This window comes from Corvus hawaiiensis, chromosome 2 (genome assembly GCF_020740725.1).
Source record: "Corvus hawaiiensis isolate bCorHaw1 chromosome 2, bCorHaw1.pri.cur, whole genome shotgun sequence".
NCBI classification, from domain to species: Eukaryota; Metazoa; Chordata; class Aves; order Passeriformes; family Corvidae; genus Corvus; species Corvus hawaiiensis.
The window spans coordinates 99,273,270-99,287,394 of NC_063214.1; the positions used below are offsets into that span (position 1 = coordinate 99,273,270).

General features: G+C 40.6%; 1 protein-coding gene across 6 annotated transcripts in view; it reads right to left on the minus strand.

The window, feature by feature from the left end:
- Nucleotides 1–14,125, minus strand: part of MYO16 (myosin XVI) — a 370,010-nt gene that overhangs the window by 296,778 nt on the left and 59,107 nt on the right. The window contains exon 1 of one of the 6 annotated variants that reach the window (XM_048328416.1): nucleotides 6,809–6,830. The exons of the other annotated variants lie outside the window; for them this stretch is intronic. The gene's annotated coding sequence lies outside the window, so the exon portion shown is untranslated. Of the gene's footprint in view, nucleotides 1–6,808; nucleotides 6,831–14,125 lie in introns of those variants that run through there. 6 annotated transcript variants of the gene reach the window in all.

Consider the following 14,125-nt stretch of genomic DNA (forward strand, 5'->3'; position numbering starts at 1 on the left):
AAAGGACACCTGAGAAAGTCAAAAAAAGAAATGTACGAGTATAATAGGGTAAAACATTTCTACAAAGAAGAATTATCCATCAGGGTAAATCATGTCATTCCAAAGAATTTATAAGCCTTTTTTGTTTGGTTGGGTTTGTTTGCTTTCATTTATAGGGGAGTTTTCCTTCAGAAAGAAAAGAAGTATTCAGCACCTTGCCATCCTGGCAGAGGGCAAATCTGCACAAGAAATTATTTCCTTCACCCGTCAGCAAAATACCTTATGCTGAAATCTCAATGCATTGCCACTCAACTAAATTCTTAGGAGAAGAGAAAGCCACACAAGTTGGTGGCATCTATAAACCATTCTTTGATTCTTAGATTCTAACCTCAAAATCAGCAGGGGTTCTGTTACTGCCTTCAAAGGATGCAAAGTGAAACACTTTAAAGCAAATGACCTAATACTATAGGAAAATGACATAAATGAGTTATCTTGGAAAAAATAATTAGCAATTACGCATAGCACACCAAGACTAATTTGCTTAACATCTCCCAAATGCTCCTGTTATAGTTGGTGTTAACTGGAGACTATGCATTTATCCATTTCGTAGTATCTTTGTCATTTCCAAACCGCTTTTCCTTATATTTACCAACATATTTCTGTCATATTTGAGGACAACATACAACATAGCAGTAGGCAATGCTAATTTGACTAGAGAAATTAGTGGGATTTTTTTTCGCCAAATCTAGTTCCAGCCTTTTATTGCCTTGGCTGAAGTCAAGAGTGGATCAGCACCTTTTACTATCAATCCTTGTAAATATTCCATCTATGTAAATCAAACATTTAGTTGGCATAGGTTTATTGAATTATGTATATTTTAAGGAGAAAAATAATTACATCTACTAAAAATATCAAAATATCAAATGTATTTGCTGAACATAATTATATGTTTGAATGTAACACATATTTAGAGTATTTGCTAAGGACAGTTTCATATTAGGATGCATTTAATCATCAGAAGCAAATTTCAAAAATGGACTTTGAACATATGAACACAACCATAAAGGCTTAGCACACAGACACACCAACAATAAGATGGAAAGTTCAAATGCTTTGTGATATTACCTTTTTTTTTAATGTTTCTCTGACCTTTTTCTCCTTTTGATTAGAATACCATACATAATAGAGAAGACAAATTATAGACTGCTTTCTGAAGTTCAATCTGAAATGCACAACCACATTTAGAATACCTCAAAACTGGTATAGGTAAAGAGTGAGTAAACAGGGTCCTTCAAAGACTAACTTAGGAGATCATATAACCTATATAAAAGATGATAGAAAAATATGATTCAGTAGATTATTTCACAGTGAGCCTGGGGGTGACAAGGCAGGTGAGAAGATTTTCTTCACTGTGTTAAGGTGCTGATGATGGACATATGGAAGACAGCTCCTGATGTGCCAAAGGGACACCATATGTCAGGAGGGTTGAGGAACTACAACCTGGATAAGTGACATTAATACACTCCAAAGAATTATAAATGTGACTGTGACCCCTGCAGACAACAAAAAAAAAAAAAAAAGAAAAAAATATATGTGCTAAAAGTTGGTGCAATCTAATGAATGCAATCTGAGACACTAGGCAAAAAAGTAATGCCCTTAACAATGCAGATCAGGAAATCTGCAGCAAATTAACCACATAGAAGGAAGGAGGTTTTTCAGATTTCAACTTTTTTGAGAAAAAAATTAATAGCTAATTTTTCTTCTGCTGGTGTTTTTCTTTCTTGTTGTTTCCTCTGTTTTTGGTATAAATGTTTGAAACTATAATCTATTTTGCATGTTATATATCTGTTTACAATTATCTGAAACTAAAAGCAAGTTCAAGGTAGTTAGCCAACATCAAAGAACTTGTAATTAGTCAACACGATCATGATTTTAATACAGGAGGTAAAAGGTCTCTGTAGTGAGCATCTAAGTTTTCAGCATAGGCAAGCACACCACTAGAAGCCATAGCTGTCTGACGGCTACCTCACATTGCTCCTCAGAGGAGCCGCAGCCCCTGGCTCCCCACTGATCCTCCACCTGTAAACTGAGAGCCCTGCAGCTCCCCAAGATGCTCTCTGGCATGTTGCAAGCAATAACAAGGAGTGGAAACAGACCAAGGAGCTAAAAAATGCTTTCCTTGAAACAGATGCATGAAAAGAGCAAGGTGCGCCCAGGTTGTCTCAGCTATTGAACACAGAGATCCTGCTACTCTTTTCCAACAAATAAGCCAATGATAAACAGCTGGAAGCTACCACCTTCTTCACAGACCTTTTTTCTTTCTCTTGATTTTTCCCCACACTACACAGTGGACAAAGAAATGCTTTCCTCCCCAAATATGGCTTTTTAAAGTCCAGCTTTTAAACAACCAATGTTGAAGGATTTAGCTATTCTCTGATTTGAGGCAGTTTGTATTGCACTCTTCTGGCTTTTTTCCATACGATCATGCCTGGAGACTCAACAATACTTTTTTCCTATTTTATCAGCAGGATACCAAGAAATGGTGCTAAAGAACAATGCTGGCAGCAGTGAGGGTGACTATCAGAGAAGTGAAGGCAAGAGTGAGAGGGCACTCAAGGTGCACTGCTTCCAGCCCTCCTGGTGAGTGTGCCCTGAGTCAGTCACAATGGAAGAGAAAGGCAAATCTGCAGCTGTTTGCTCTGCATCCCAACCAGCTGCTCCAAACACATCAGGGTAGAGAAACCAGAGAGAAGGGTGAGCAGCTGCTGTCAGCTGTAGGGCTCTCACAAGCGCATCCATCAGTCCAGCTCCAGTTGGCCACCCCTGCAACTCACAGTCTGGGAGAGCTGCCCCAGGATTGCAATGTCAGAGACACTGAGCCCTCAGGTGCTGGTCAGCCCACACATAGGCACAGCAGCAGCATAGCATGGGCAGGAGGAGAGGAACAACAGAAATCTGCAGGCCCATGTCCTGCAGTGCATCTCTGTGTACTGCAGACAGGTGGTAGCTTATCAGTCCCTGACAATGATGTTCGATGGGAATCTTGCTGAAAGACATAGGAGCAGACACCCGTGGCTACCAGAGACCTGCTAGGGCAGTGGGAGGTTGGAACATAGGAATAAACAAGACTGAGTGATGGTGAAAAGTCTTGGTGGGTAAGGAGGGGCAGAGCTGTGCCTCACTGAAATGAGATTGGAGCTGGACAGGACAGCAGTGCCACAGCTAGGGAACTGCAGCAGCAGTGTCTATCCTGATTGAAAAACTTTTTTTTTTTCTCTCCAATGAAAATTTGGGGGAGAGGAGACCAGAGGTTTGACAGCAGTAAGGTGAAGAAAATGCTGTTTTGAAATGCGTTAGCCTGAGACAAAGTCATTGACTTTGCATGATATTGCCTTACACATTGATAGACTTCTTCTTGTCCAAGCTTCATTTTCCAAAATGTTTCTTAAAAAGTGTTGCAGAATCCCTGACCTTGATGCCCAGACTCTGATCTTTCACTGGTTTAGTGTTATTGAGTTTTAGTTTTATTTGCATCCTGCTATACCTCTTAGTCAAAGAAGGAGGCAGCTCGTCCCTGGTAAGGAACACAACACTTCTGCTTAGCTGTTCTGGCCTCTCACTATGTGGCTGCTTACCAAGGTCACTCGTGGAATATTCCTGCTGATGAGAATGTTAAGGTACTAACATGCTCTTCTAAAAATGATCATCTCCACAGTACATTTCCTGTATCTCTTCAGGTCTTTTTATAAATATTCATACACATAAATTACAAGGAAACTCTTAAACAAAAGCTGAGGACAAAATCTCTTGTGTAACTTGCTAAAACAGTAGGTTTGTTGTGCAGAGAGGATTTGCTGGCAAATACACACAGGCTACTGTTTGAATAGGTAATGTCATGGTCCATCTACTGCTCTTGGATGACCCAATTGTACTTATTTCCCTGTAAGAACACCACAAAGAACATCAGTGTTCATTTTTATAGAGTATGAAATATTCAAGAAGAAAATCAGTGTGGGAGCTCGACTATATTCCTTTCAGTTTCTGTTTAGATCTACATTTGAAAGGAATAATAACCCAACAAGGAAGACAATTTAACTATGACAATACTGAAGTTTTGAAAGGCAGCACAAAGACTCTCTAACTCTCTATGACATTGCAGATTCTGTGTTGATAAACTAGGCAAGGAAAGCTAAGTTTTTTCAGATGATCCATGTTCTTTAACTGTACCGGAGAGATGAAGAACAGATGCTTCACAAATAAGATTTACATATCAAGGGTTGGCTTCACGACATGAAATAACTGACACCAAAGTTTTATATGAAAATGATATTAAGGTATATGTTCACATGGAGATTGAAAAAGGAGTACTGAAGAACTAAATCACATTTTACAGGGATCAAATATTATCAACAGGACATTCTTTTCAAGAAGCTGAAAGTAAAGAAATTAATAGAGGTCTCCTTTTAGAAGACATATGTAGCGGGTTGAGTTTGAAACCGGGCGGAAACACCAATTAAATGTAGTGGTTTTGATTCAAAATATTCATTATTTACTTATTTTCCTTCTGTGAGATAAGAATTAGGAGAAAAGCAAAGCAGGCCACAAACCTTAAACAGTTGCAGTACAATGAAAGAGCTTTATTACTAACAGAATTAAAAGTAAAGAGAAAACAACAAAACAAAATTAAAGTAAATTCCCCCTCCCCCCCCCCCCCTTTCCAGCACTTCTCTCCTTTTATCCACCTCACACAAGGGATAACAGAACATGGGATGTTAGTCAGTGTTGTAGTTCTTGAAAAGTCTCTCTCTTATGCTTAAGGAAAAAAGGGTTTTCCTCCAGTTGCACGTGGTTCCCAAACTGCCACCAATAGCAGACCTGCCCGGAAACAAACAGTCTGCTGTGTGTAGGACATCTCTCCCATGAAGAATTTCACAGTTCTTTCACACTACAGAACACGGGCCATCACATGGGGTTATTCATCTTTTTAAGGATAAGTTATTTTGGCCTGCACACAGAGGCTTTTCTTCGCCACAAGTCTCTAACAGCCTCTCACTGCTTCTATATAGCCTGGCATAGGCACTCTTCACAAACTTCATAGGCACACGTTGATTCTCCACCCCCCCCCCCCCCCATGTTCTTCAAATGGATTAAAGAGACAAACAGTTTGTGGTATTACAGTTTCTTACCACGGCATGCAAGAAGGTTTCTTTTAAGCTGCGCGCCAGAATCGCGGCACCGCCCTCTTTTCTCCCGTCGCCATGCTCAGCTCCGTCCCACGGGACTCACTTCTCTTTCTCTCTGACTCTGAAGCCGCCATGTTGAAGGGTGTTCTTGTTCAGGCTTTACGGTGGGGAAAGCCTCGCTCCCTCTGTGCTGCTGGCTGCGTGGTGTCCTCTTCAGTTCAGCACGGAGTGTGCTGGCTGCAGACAGGAGGCTCTGCCGGCTCCCGCTGGCTCCGCATGGAGAGGAGAGGGACCCGCCTGTCCCCAGAAGCCGCGCTGGATGGGTTTAGCTGTGAGCAGTCCATGGCTGGTTTTAGCTGCCTGCGGCTCTGGGACAGTCCCCCTCAGTGACCCAGGGTCCGTGCCGCAGCGATGGGAAAGGGGGAAAGGGGCAGTGGCCCCGGCCCGGCCCGGCCCAGCGGGGCCGGGAGGCTCGGAGCCCCCCCACCTTCCAGCAGGCGAGCTCCGACCAAAAAGGGAAGTCCCGCCTTTCCGTGCGGTTTAAATATGTAAATTGTGAGAAGCGTAATTGGTCTTAAAGACTGTCCATCAACTCAGGGTCAACCCAACACAACATAGTATTGGTCATCACAGAAATTAATATATAAATCGTAAGTAATGGAAAGGTGTACAAAAAACCAAAATGGTGATGTTGCTAATCCACTGAGGACTTCTCTCCTGAATTAGCCATGTGACTGGGAAAAAAAAGTATTTACCCTGAATTTAAGTGGTATTTTTAATTATTATTTGTCTCCTTTACCACAATTGGTATTTTTCATTTCACAGATATGATCCAATCCACAGGAAAAGCATACTGGGCTTGAAATGTTTGCTGGTATAACCTTTCTCACCCCTTCTCTGAAACGTACACCTCTCTACATGGGTATGTGTCTTCCACAGAGTTTATGATGAATTTTTTTTGTTTCTATCCTTAAGGAACAATGCAAATGTTTAGGAAAATTTTACAGATGTGGGGATTGTACTGGGTGTTCCACTACAGTCCCTCTGCCTTGCCTGTCAACAGCACTGACATATGCAGCCTCCAAAGAGCAAGGGAGAAACAGTTATGTTGTCATGCTGCCAGAGCTTCAGCTGAACTCCCAAACTGATGGACTTTAAAGTATGACACAGTGATGCAACCCATCCCATCCAGATGTCCCAAGAGCCTGCTGAATTCAGAGCCCCATCAGAGAGTATTACATCTCTGCCCTAAAGCACAGCACCACAACCTCCCCTTCGATTCTGCACAGAGGTGCTCTGGCTACAACCAGTCAAGAGAGCACTGTCCAGGCCATCTTGTCCTTCATGTTTCAGACTGAGAAGGATGTATAAAAAGTCACCTAAGACATATATACAGCTATGCATAAGGATGAGGCACCAGATGAATGCCTCTTCAAGTCATTTAATGTGTTTAACCATGAAGGAAGAATACAATCCTGTAAAAAGTTATTTACTTCTGCATAGGGAAAAGTTCTGAGAATTGGGTACAGCTTCTCCTGGTGCAGCTATGAGCACTTGCAGTAATATGAGAATGTTGTCAGTGGGAATATCTCACTCCACAGTAACCTTTGCACAAAACACGAAAATCATAAGCACAAGGACATTACCTGAACATTTATAGAAAAATGGGGTTCCAATCAGCTTCAGGAGTGAATCTCTGAACAACTTCAACAGGTTTGGAGAAGGTTTAATTTTCTGAAAACATACAGTTTTGTTAAATACCCAAGTAAAATCAAAGAAAACATCTGTAAATTGTGTAACTTGAGTTTCTAGCTTTCTTTATTATTTTCAAATTAATTAAAAAATCATTACTTATTTCAAAAGTCATTTTATGAGTCCAACATATGATCTGTTCCTATAAAATATACAAACATCTCTGACAGTGGATTACTACAGTCGCTTTTTTGCCACATATCTAAAATACTAGGTATGTTTTACCCATTGCTGTAAAAATTAAAACATTTTAAAACATAGAGTACAGATTATTTGGTATATTCTATTTTATACCGAAAGCACCAGGCATGACTCCAGTTGATAACAGAAGCAATACTGCTTCAGTTTATTTGACACTCAGCTCTGCCCTTCAAGTGTCCTCAGCCTGCTTTGTATGTTCTTAAACGTAAGAGCTGAAGCCACCTCCTTCTGGAAACAACACTCTTTCATTCAGCATCTCCTGCTTATTTCTCACATGCTTAGCTCCCTTCAATTCACAAAGACAGGGAGAAAAACACAAACCACCATAAAAACCAGTACATATGCATTTCATTTCTTTTCAATTAGTGTCTGGCATTGCCAATATCTTTAAACCCGCATAAATTAATTTGCGTTCATGAATTATTGTTGTTTACAGTGTTGAGGAAGAATGTTTTATCTGATGGGAAAGAAGTCATTACCACATGAACAAATGAAATGTTCACAACCTAAAGTACAGGGCAACAATGTCAGAGAAAGAATTTTCAACATATGAGATTATTAACAACCCTTGATAAGAATCATGAATGGTGCCCAGAGAGCATAAGGACAGATCTAAGAAGGAAAGAAAGACATGTAAAATTCTGAGAATAAAGGAGAAAACAGCATATGAGTGTAAACTTGTTTTCAATACACTTCATCAGAACTGTGGGATCAGGCCATTAAAGAGAAAGAGATGAGGCTGCAAAGACTAGAAAGAGACCTTCAGGAAAGAAAAGGTTTTTGAGTAATCCTGTCTATAGTGGATCCATGTGTTGGGAAAAGATTCTCTACCTCAAATCATTAAACTCAGACTTTTTATGATGCCATTTTTGCAAAAGTGAAGGAGTTACTTTTAGTTTGTTCTGTGTAAGACAACATTATTAGAATATGCAATAATAACAGCAAAATTTTAAAGAAAATAAAATCTCATATACTGAAAATACATGGGCAATTATTTAATTTAGAGTGTATTAGCTTGGACAGCATGCCTGGAATTGTTATGTACAGTAGACTGGCATCAGGATAATATTTAGTCCAGTAAGTCATAGCAGCAAACATAAGGCAAGAATGCTAATAAGAACTGCTGAGGGGATTAGGTAGAGCCTGTATTACATATAAAACCTTGAGTAGTTTCTTTACAGATTAAATTAATCCTCACTACTTGCTCTTAAAAAATCAGATTCTTATTTATTTGATTGTTTTTTAAACCAAAATCTTTTTGAAGCCAAAGAATTACAATGGAATGCATATCCAAGAATGGCCTTATTGTGTTCAGTCTCTGGTGTGAAATTCCCACAGATATAATGAGAGGTCTGGGTGTGCGAGGGGAGCAAGGTCAGGCTGTGTAATCAAAGGGGCAGAGATATCACCAGGGCACCAGTTGTGCAGTGTACAAATTCTATTAGATAATTGGTCTTAAAGTGAAAACATTTAACTTTTTGGTAAAACAAACAGCACCTCCTACAACATAACCTTGTAGCCTATTGAATTTTTAAATAGACATTTAGTTTTAAAACATAATTACTAAAAGCCTGAATCGGTGTCAAGTAAAGTGTCACAAAAATGTTTCCACTGAGTAGTGGGTGTTAGATCCAGTGCAAGGTTTCTCAAATGGCTTATTGAAGACAGTTCCACGCCTAATAGATTATGAAAGCTTAGCAAGCACAGATACTGTCACCAGGGATATGTAAAATTAAAAGTTATGTTAAGATCAGGATGCTGAGATCTAACACGGTATAGAACGATTAAAGGTTATCAGGAAAGACACAGCTTCCATTGGGAAACCAGTATCTAAGTAGGCAGATAAAAAGGTTCCTGAGATGGAGAACCTACTCACCTTGGTCTGAGAACACAAGAGATCTACAGGGTTAGATGACCACTTTGGTCTCCAGATCTGTACAGGGCACAACCTTGACACTTCACGGCACAGACTCTGTGTATCCAGAGCAGTCATGCTCCTCCACTTGGTACTCTTAGTACAGGTGACAGCCACCTGAAACACATCCTGAAATCACCCTGCCAGACCATGTAAGTCTCTGCAACTGACACCTAAAAAAGTGTTTTACGCCCAGGATACAAAACAGGTGATGAGGACCTGGCTTGGTTACTGTCTAGATGTCATCTTGCAGTGGCATTTAGTACTTTATTCCTCAAGTCTTTTACCATCACCTTTGCTGACCAGTAATATTGTCTCAGTGAAGGAGATAGAAATGATCATGCTAAATGATAGAAAATGTGTTCCTAAAGGTGGTATAGTCTCAAAAGGAAGACCAAAGTCTTCATTTTTCCAAGAAAACGAAAATGTGTGCCCTGAGACCCTGTGGTGATCAGTGATGGTATTTGTGACGTACTTAATGTATTTTGCCTTCTGGCACCTGCCCTAAGTAATGTTCTTTCTTCAGTTCTAGGATCCTGTGCACCAGGCAAGTCTGGCAAATGAAATAGCACTAGCAAAGTCTGGTAGAGGAAATTCATTCCTAGGACAGAGGCAGACTGATGCTCCTAAAATCTGAAATACATGCACCACAGGAAGGAAGATGGAACAGGGAGGGACTAGGAGTGTGCTTCTCTTCAAAGCCTGAGACTTGCCAAATCAGTAAGAGCTGCTGCACTAGGTTTACGTATTTCTGGGCACATTGCAGGGTGCTCTGAAGGTTACTTCAGCATTCCCAAGAACACCCAAAACTGTCTTAGCAGACTGAAGGTGTTGGCAGGTGGGTTCATACAAGGATGTTCTCCTGAGCACAAGGGCAATAAAGATATGAATAGAAATAGTGTAGAATTTACAGCATTTGGTCTGTTTTCCAAGGCGCTTTTCTTTGAGTCTGACAGGCAAAGCTACAGCACAAGATCTTTCATCCCACTATGCTGCTCAGAAAATTACAATTAAAAAAATAAATCCAAGAGGAATATGCTCAGTTACAGTTAAAGAAGTACTGCAGACATTTCAGGATGCACACAAGCAAACCACTGAAAAAATCCTAAAAATACATATAACAAAGTAAAACAGTAAGGTTCATCTGCCCAATTTGAAAGAAGTTTATAAACTAGTTTATGAAACTGAAAATGTAAATCGTTGCTGGCCATGTTGGCAAGAAAGTGATTCTTGATCCTGGTAAGACTTGCATGTGGTCTAAAGGACAGCAAGAAATTATTTCAAGGGAATATAAAAATCAAGACAAACAATGTCTGTATAAATAGACATTCTCTATAAATACAGTAACAAAAAAAAGTACACAGAACCCTGATTCCTCATTACAAAGTATACATTAGGTAAAGATTAAGAAGGAAGTAAGAATGGATTTAAATATAGCTGCCAAAACAAGTTATAATTATAATGTCTTAATGTTAATCTCTCTGGCACAGCAAAGACTTGCTCACTGAAGCAAGAGTTTTCGTTGTCAAATATTGATCACCGATGTCATCTTTCTGGAGTTTGTTTAAAATGTGTTGCCAATCACCTTTTTTGCAGCACCAGCACAAGTTTTAGTTAAATGTCAGTTGGGTATTTTTTCCTCCTGGCAATCAACAAAATCTATTTCCAACATCTCTTTTGGCTAGCCATCACAGCACCACTAACAATCAGATATGGTTTGTTTTTGGGCTAGAAGCCACCTCTATAAAGACAATTTAAGACAATTTCACAAAAGGAAACTATCAGTCCCTGGCACTCTCATATTTGGGCAAATCCCAGAGTTGCTAGACAAACTACATCACCTTTAATACTTCATTAGCACTCAAAAATACAAAAAAACCCCAAAACCCAAATCTATGGCTTTCCTGAAATTCATGTCTTGGAGACTGTTTATACAACTAGAGGTCTGACCTCTAACTTCAAGCAGAAGTAGTGTCATGTCTTAGGAAAAAAAAGTGTGTCTGTGTGTAACACTATAACTACAGAGAAGAGGGGGGAAAAAAGTAAATATGAAATTTAAATTAGGAAAATTGAGGGCAAGCTTTTGTGTGAAAACTTAAGGCAGCGTAAGAAAGAAGCCTTACCAGTAAAGGTCAGTATTTTGATGTCAGACAGACACGTCTGTACCGATAGCATCAGACCCAGATTTTACTTTCTGCCTAATTTCCAGACAGATCAAAAGAGAGTTTTTTGAAACTGGCCTTTCCTTATCGAGAACTGTAATTGATGGTCATTCAGCTATCCATTCTAGGAACAGGATAAAAAGGAGTCTGGTAGAGTTTGGGGTACAATGCCAATTGACAAAACCCAGAAATTTTTGTGGAAACTTCCATATGTAAATGAACCTCTTTTTTTTTTTTTGGAAAGGATTTCAGGTCCCAAAATAGATTTCCTGGTCAAAACATAACAAAACACCAGAACAGACAACAGGGCAACGATCAATATATGACTTGGCTGCAAGAGAGGCAGGTCCTATCAAAAGCCTGACAGGTTTCCTGCCAGCTTGGCTGGTGACCTGAAAGGGAACAAAGCCGGCAGTGTCTCCAGGCAGTCCTGCCATCTGGACTGCCTCCACATCATGAATCCTGAGGTCTCTAGGGACTGCAGTTCCAGGAAAGCCCTCCCACAGAGGCATCTTGCAGGTCACTGTTTCAAGAATTCCCTGTGCTGGAAGTCCTGGCTCCCAAGACTGCTTGACTCCCACTAGAGATGACAATGAGCAAGTGGCCTGGGAGAATAAGAAGACAAGTGTTGAGCCAAGAAACTTAGTTTTGGGCTTGAAGCTTCCTACAGAAACTGAACAAATTATCTTATTCCTAAAAAAATTTATCCCTTCTGTGGAAGGCTTGCTTCTGAAAGGTACCCTTTCTTTAGAAGAATTTTGTGGAAAATTAAAGTTTCAATGGATTATTCTAATTAAATCTAATACAAGTTAAATTATATTAAGCATCTTGTATCCCTACCAGTATCACTGAATCACAGAATATGCTGAGTTGGAAGGGATCCTCAAGGATCATCAAGTCCAACTCCTGGTTCTGCACAGCCACATCCCCAAGAACCACACCATGTGCCCGAGAGCATTGTCCAAATGTTTCATGAAATCTGTCAGGCTTGGTGCAGTGACCACTCCCTTGGGGAGCCTGTTCCAGTGCCCAACCACCCTCTGGGGGAAGAACCTTTTTCTAATATCCGACCTAAATCTCCCCTGACAAGACTCCAGGCCATTCCCTTGGGTCCTGTCACTGATCACCTCAGATAAGAAATCAGTGTCTGCCCATTCTTTCCCCCTCACAAGAAAGTTGCAACTGCAATGAGGTCTGTCCTCAGTCTCCTCTTCTCTAGGCTGAACAGACCAAGTGCCCTCAGCCTCTCCTCACACGGCTTCCCCTCCAGATCCTTCACCATCTTTATTGCTCTCCTTTGGATGCTCTCAAATAGTTCAATATCTTTTTTATATTGTGGCACCCAAAGCTGCCCCCAGCACTCGAGGTGAGGCTGCCCCAGTGCAGAGCAGAGTGGGACAATCCCCTCCCTTGCCCGGCTGGTGATGCTGTGCCTGATGCCCCCCAGGACAGGGTTGGCCCTCCTGGCTGCCAGGGCACTGCTGACTCAGGTTCAACTTGCCATTGACCAGGACCCCCAGGTCCCTTTCTGTGGCACTGCTTTCCATCAGTGAAAAATTTCCATTGTGAAAAAGGTGGAGGATCAAGACAGACTGAAAAGGAAATTCTATTTGCCCGAATAATACTTTTGTTCTTCGTTCAATGGAACAAGAGGAAATTATGCCAAGACCAATATACAAATAGCATTTAGAAAAAACTGTCTGACAATCAAGATCTTCCTTTTCATTACAGTTCAATACAGCCTACCACTATCACCCCTCCTCCCATTTAGGGTACAAGCAAGACAGTCAAAAGCTCTTTTCTCAGGAAAAAGAGCCTTTTCTGTGGGATGGCTGCAAAATGGACATATCTTCACATTAACGTGGCTTGGGTTTCTCTCCTTTTTAAAATCTAGTGATCACTTTTGCTGAAGTATCCCAAGCCCAGCTTTTTTGCTTTCATGTCTATCAAGGAAATTAAAAACTTCGGTAGTCACTTTGTGCTCTTAGAAAATATCTCTGGCCTGCTGACTTTCCCTACTCTTCCTCATTTCCTGAATAGGATAATTGGTGTGTGAAACCCTTCAGCATTTTCTTACACAAAACATTCAAGTCTGTTCAAACTAGAAGATGGCATGCCTATTTTCAGATTTGTATCACTTTCAGACTCAAGTGAAATCACACATTCAAATGAAAATCACTGCAAAATTGGAGACAGGGTTTAACTGAAATTTGGGAGCATGCACATATCCCTTCTGCAAGCTGCCTGAGGCCTTTTTCTCACACTGTATCCCATCAGATGCTTAAGCTTGCAGTCTGTTTGCACACCCATTAAGGTTTTATTTTTGCCTGGTAATGATGTTCCCACATACATGGGCCTCCGAAAGTATGTTCAAGTTTATAAAATAATCCTTCTACTTTCAGTGAAAGGATAGTCATAAAGAGCAAATACAAAGTGGCAGAAGAATGAGAAAAATATACTTCAGCATCACAAAAACTGATTATTATCAAACATTGGTAATCATAGCTATTTCAAATGGGGCCTCAAGAAGTGATCAAAGCCACAGTGTATGGAAGACTGCAAGTGCGGATGAGAGAGCAGTCTTTTACCCTGACGTGCTGGGTGTCTGTGTGCAGACATAGAAGTGTGCTAGATATAACCAAGCCCAAAGAGCAAAACAGTGAAACTAAACTGAACATAACAAGCATAAAACACAGCAGACCAGCTGCTTCCAACTGCTACATGTCCAAAATCAAATCAACTTTGGGCCTCTGCTTGTTTCTAAAAATTTAACCTGCATTTTCCACTTCTTCACTCGGCAGACACCAAGTGTTACTACTGCACAGCTATAAGGGTGTAGCACATGGGATCATCTGAGTTGACATGGTCATTGCCCCTTTTTAGCTCATTTTCTTTGCCAGGACCTGCTGCCAGCCTGCCAGAAGCTGGCTGTT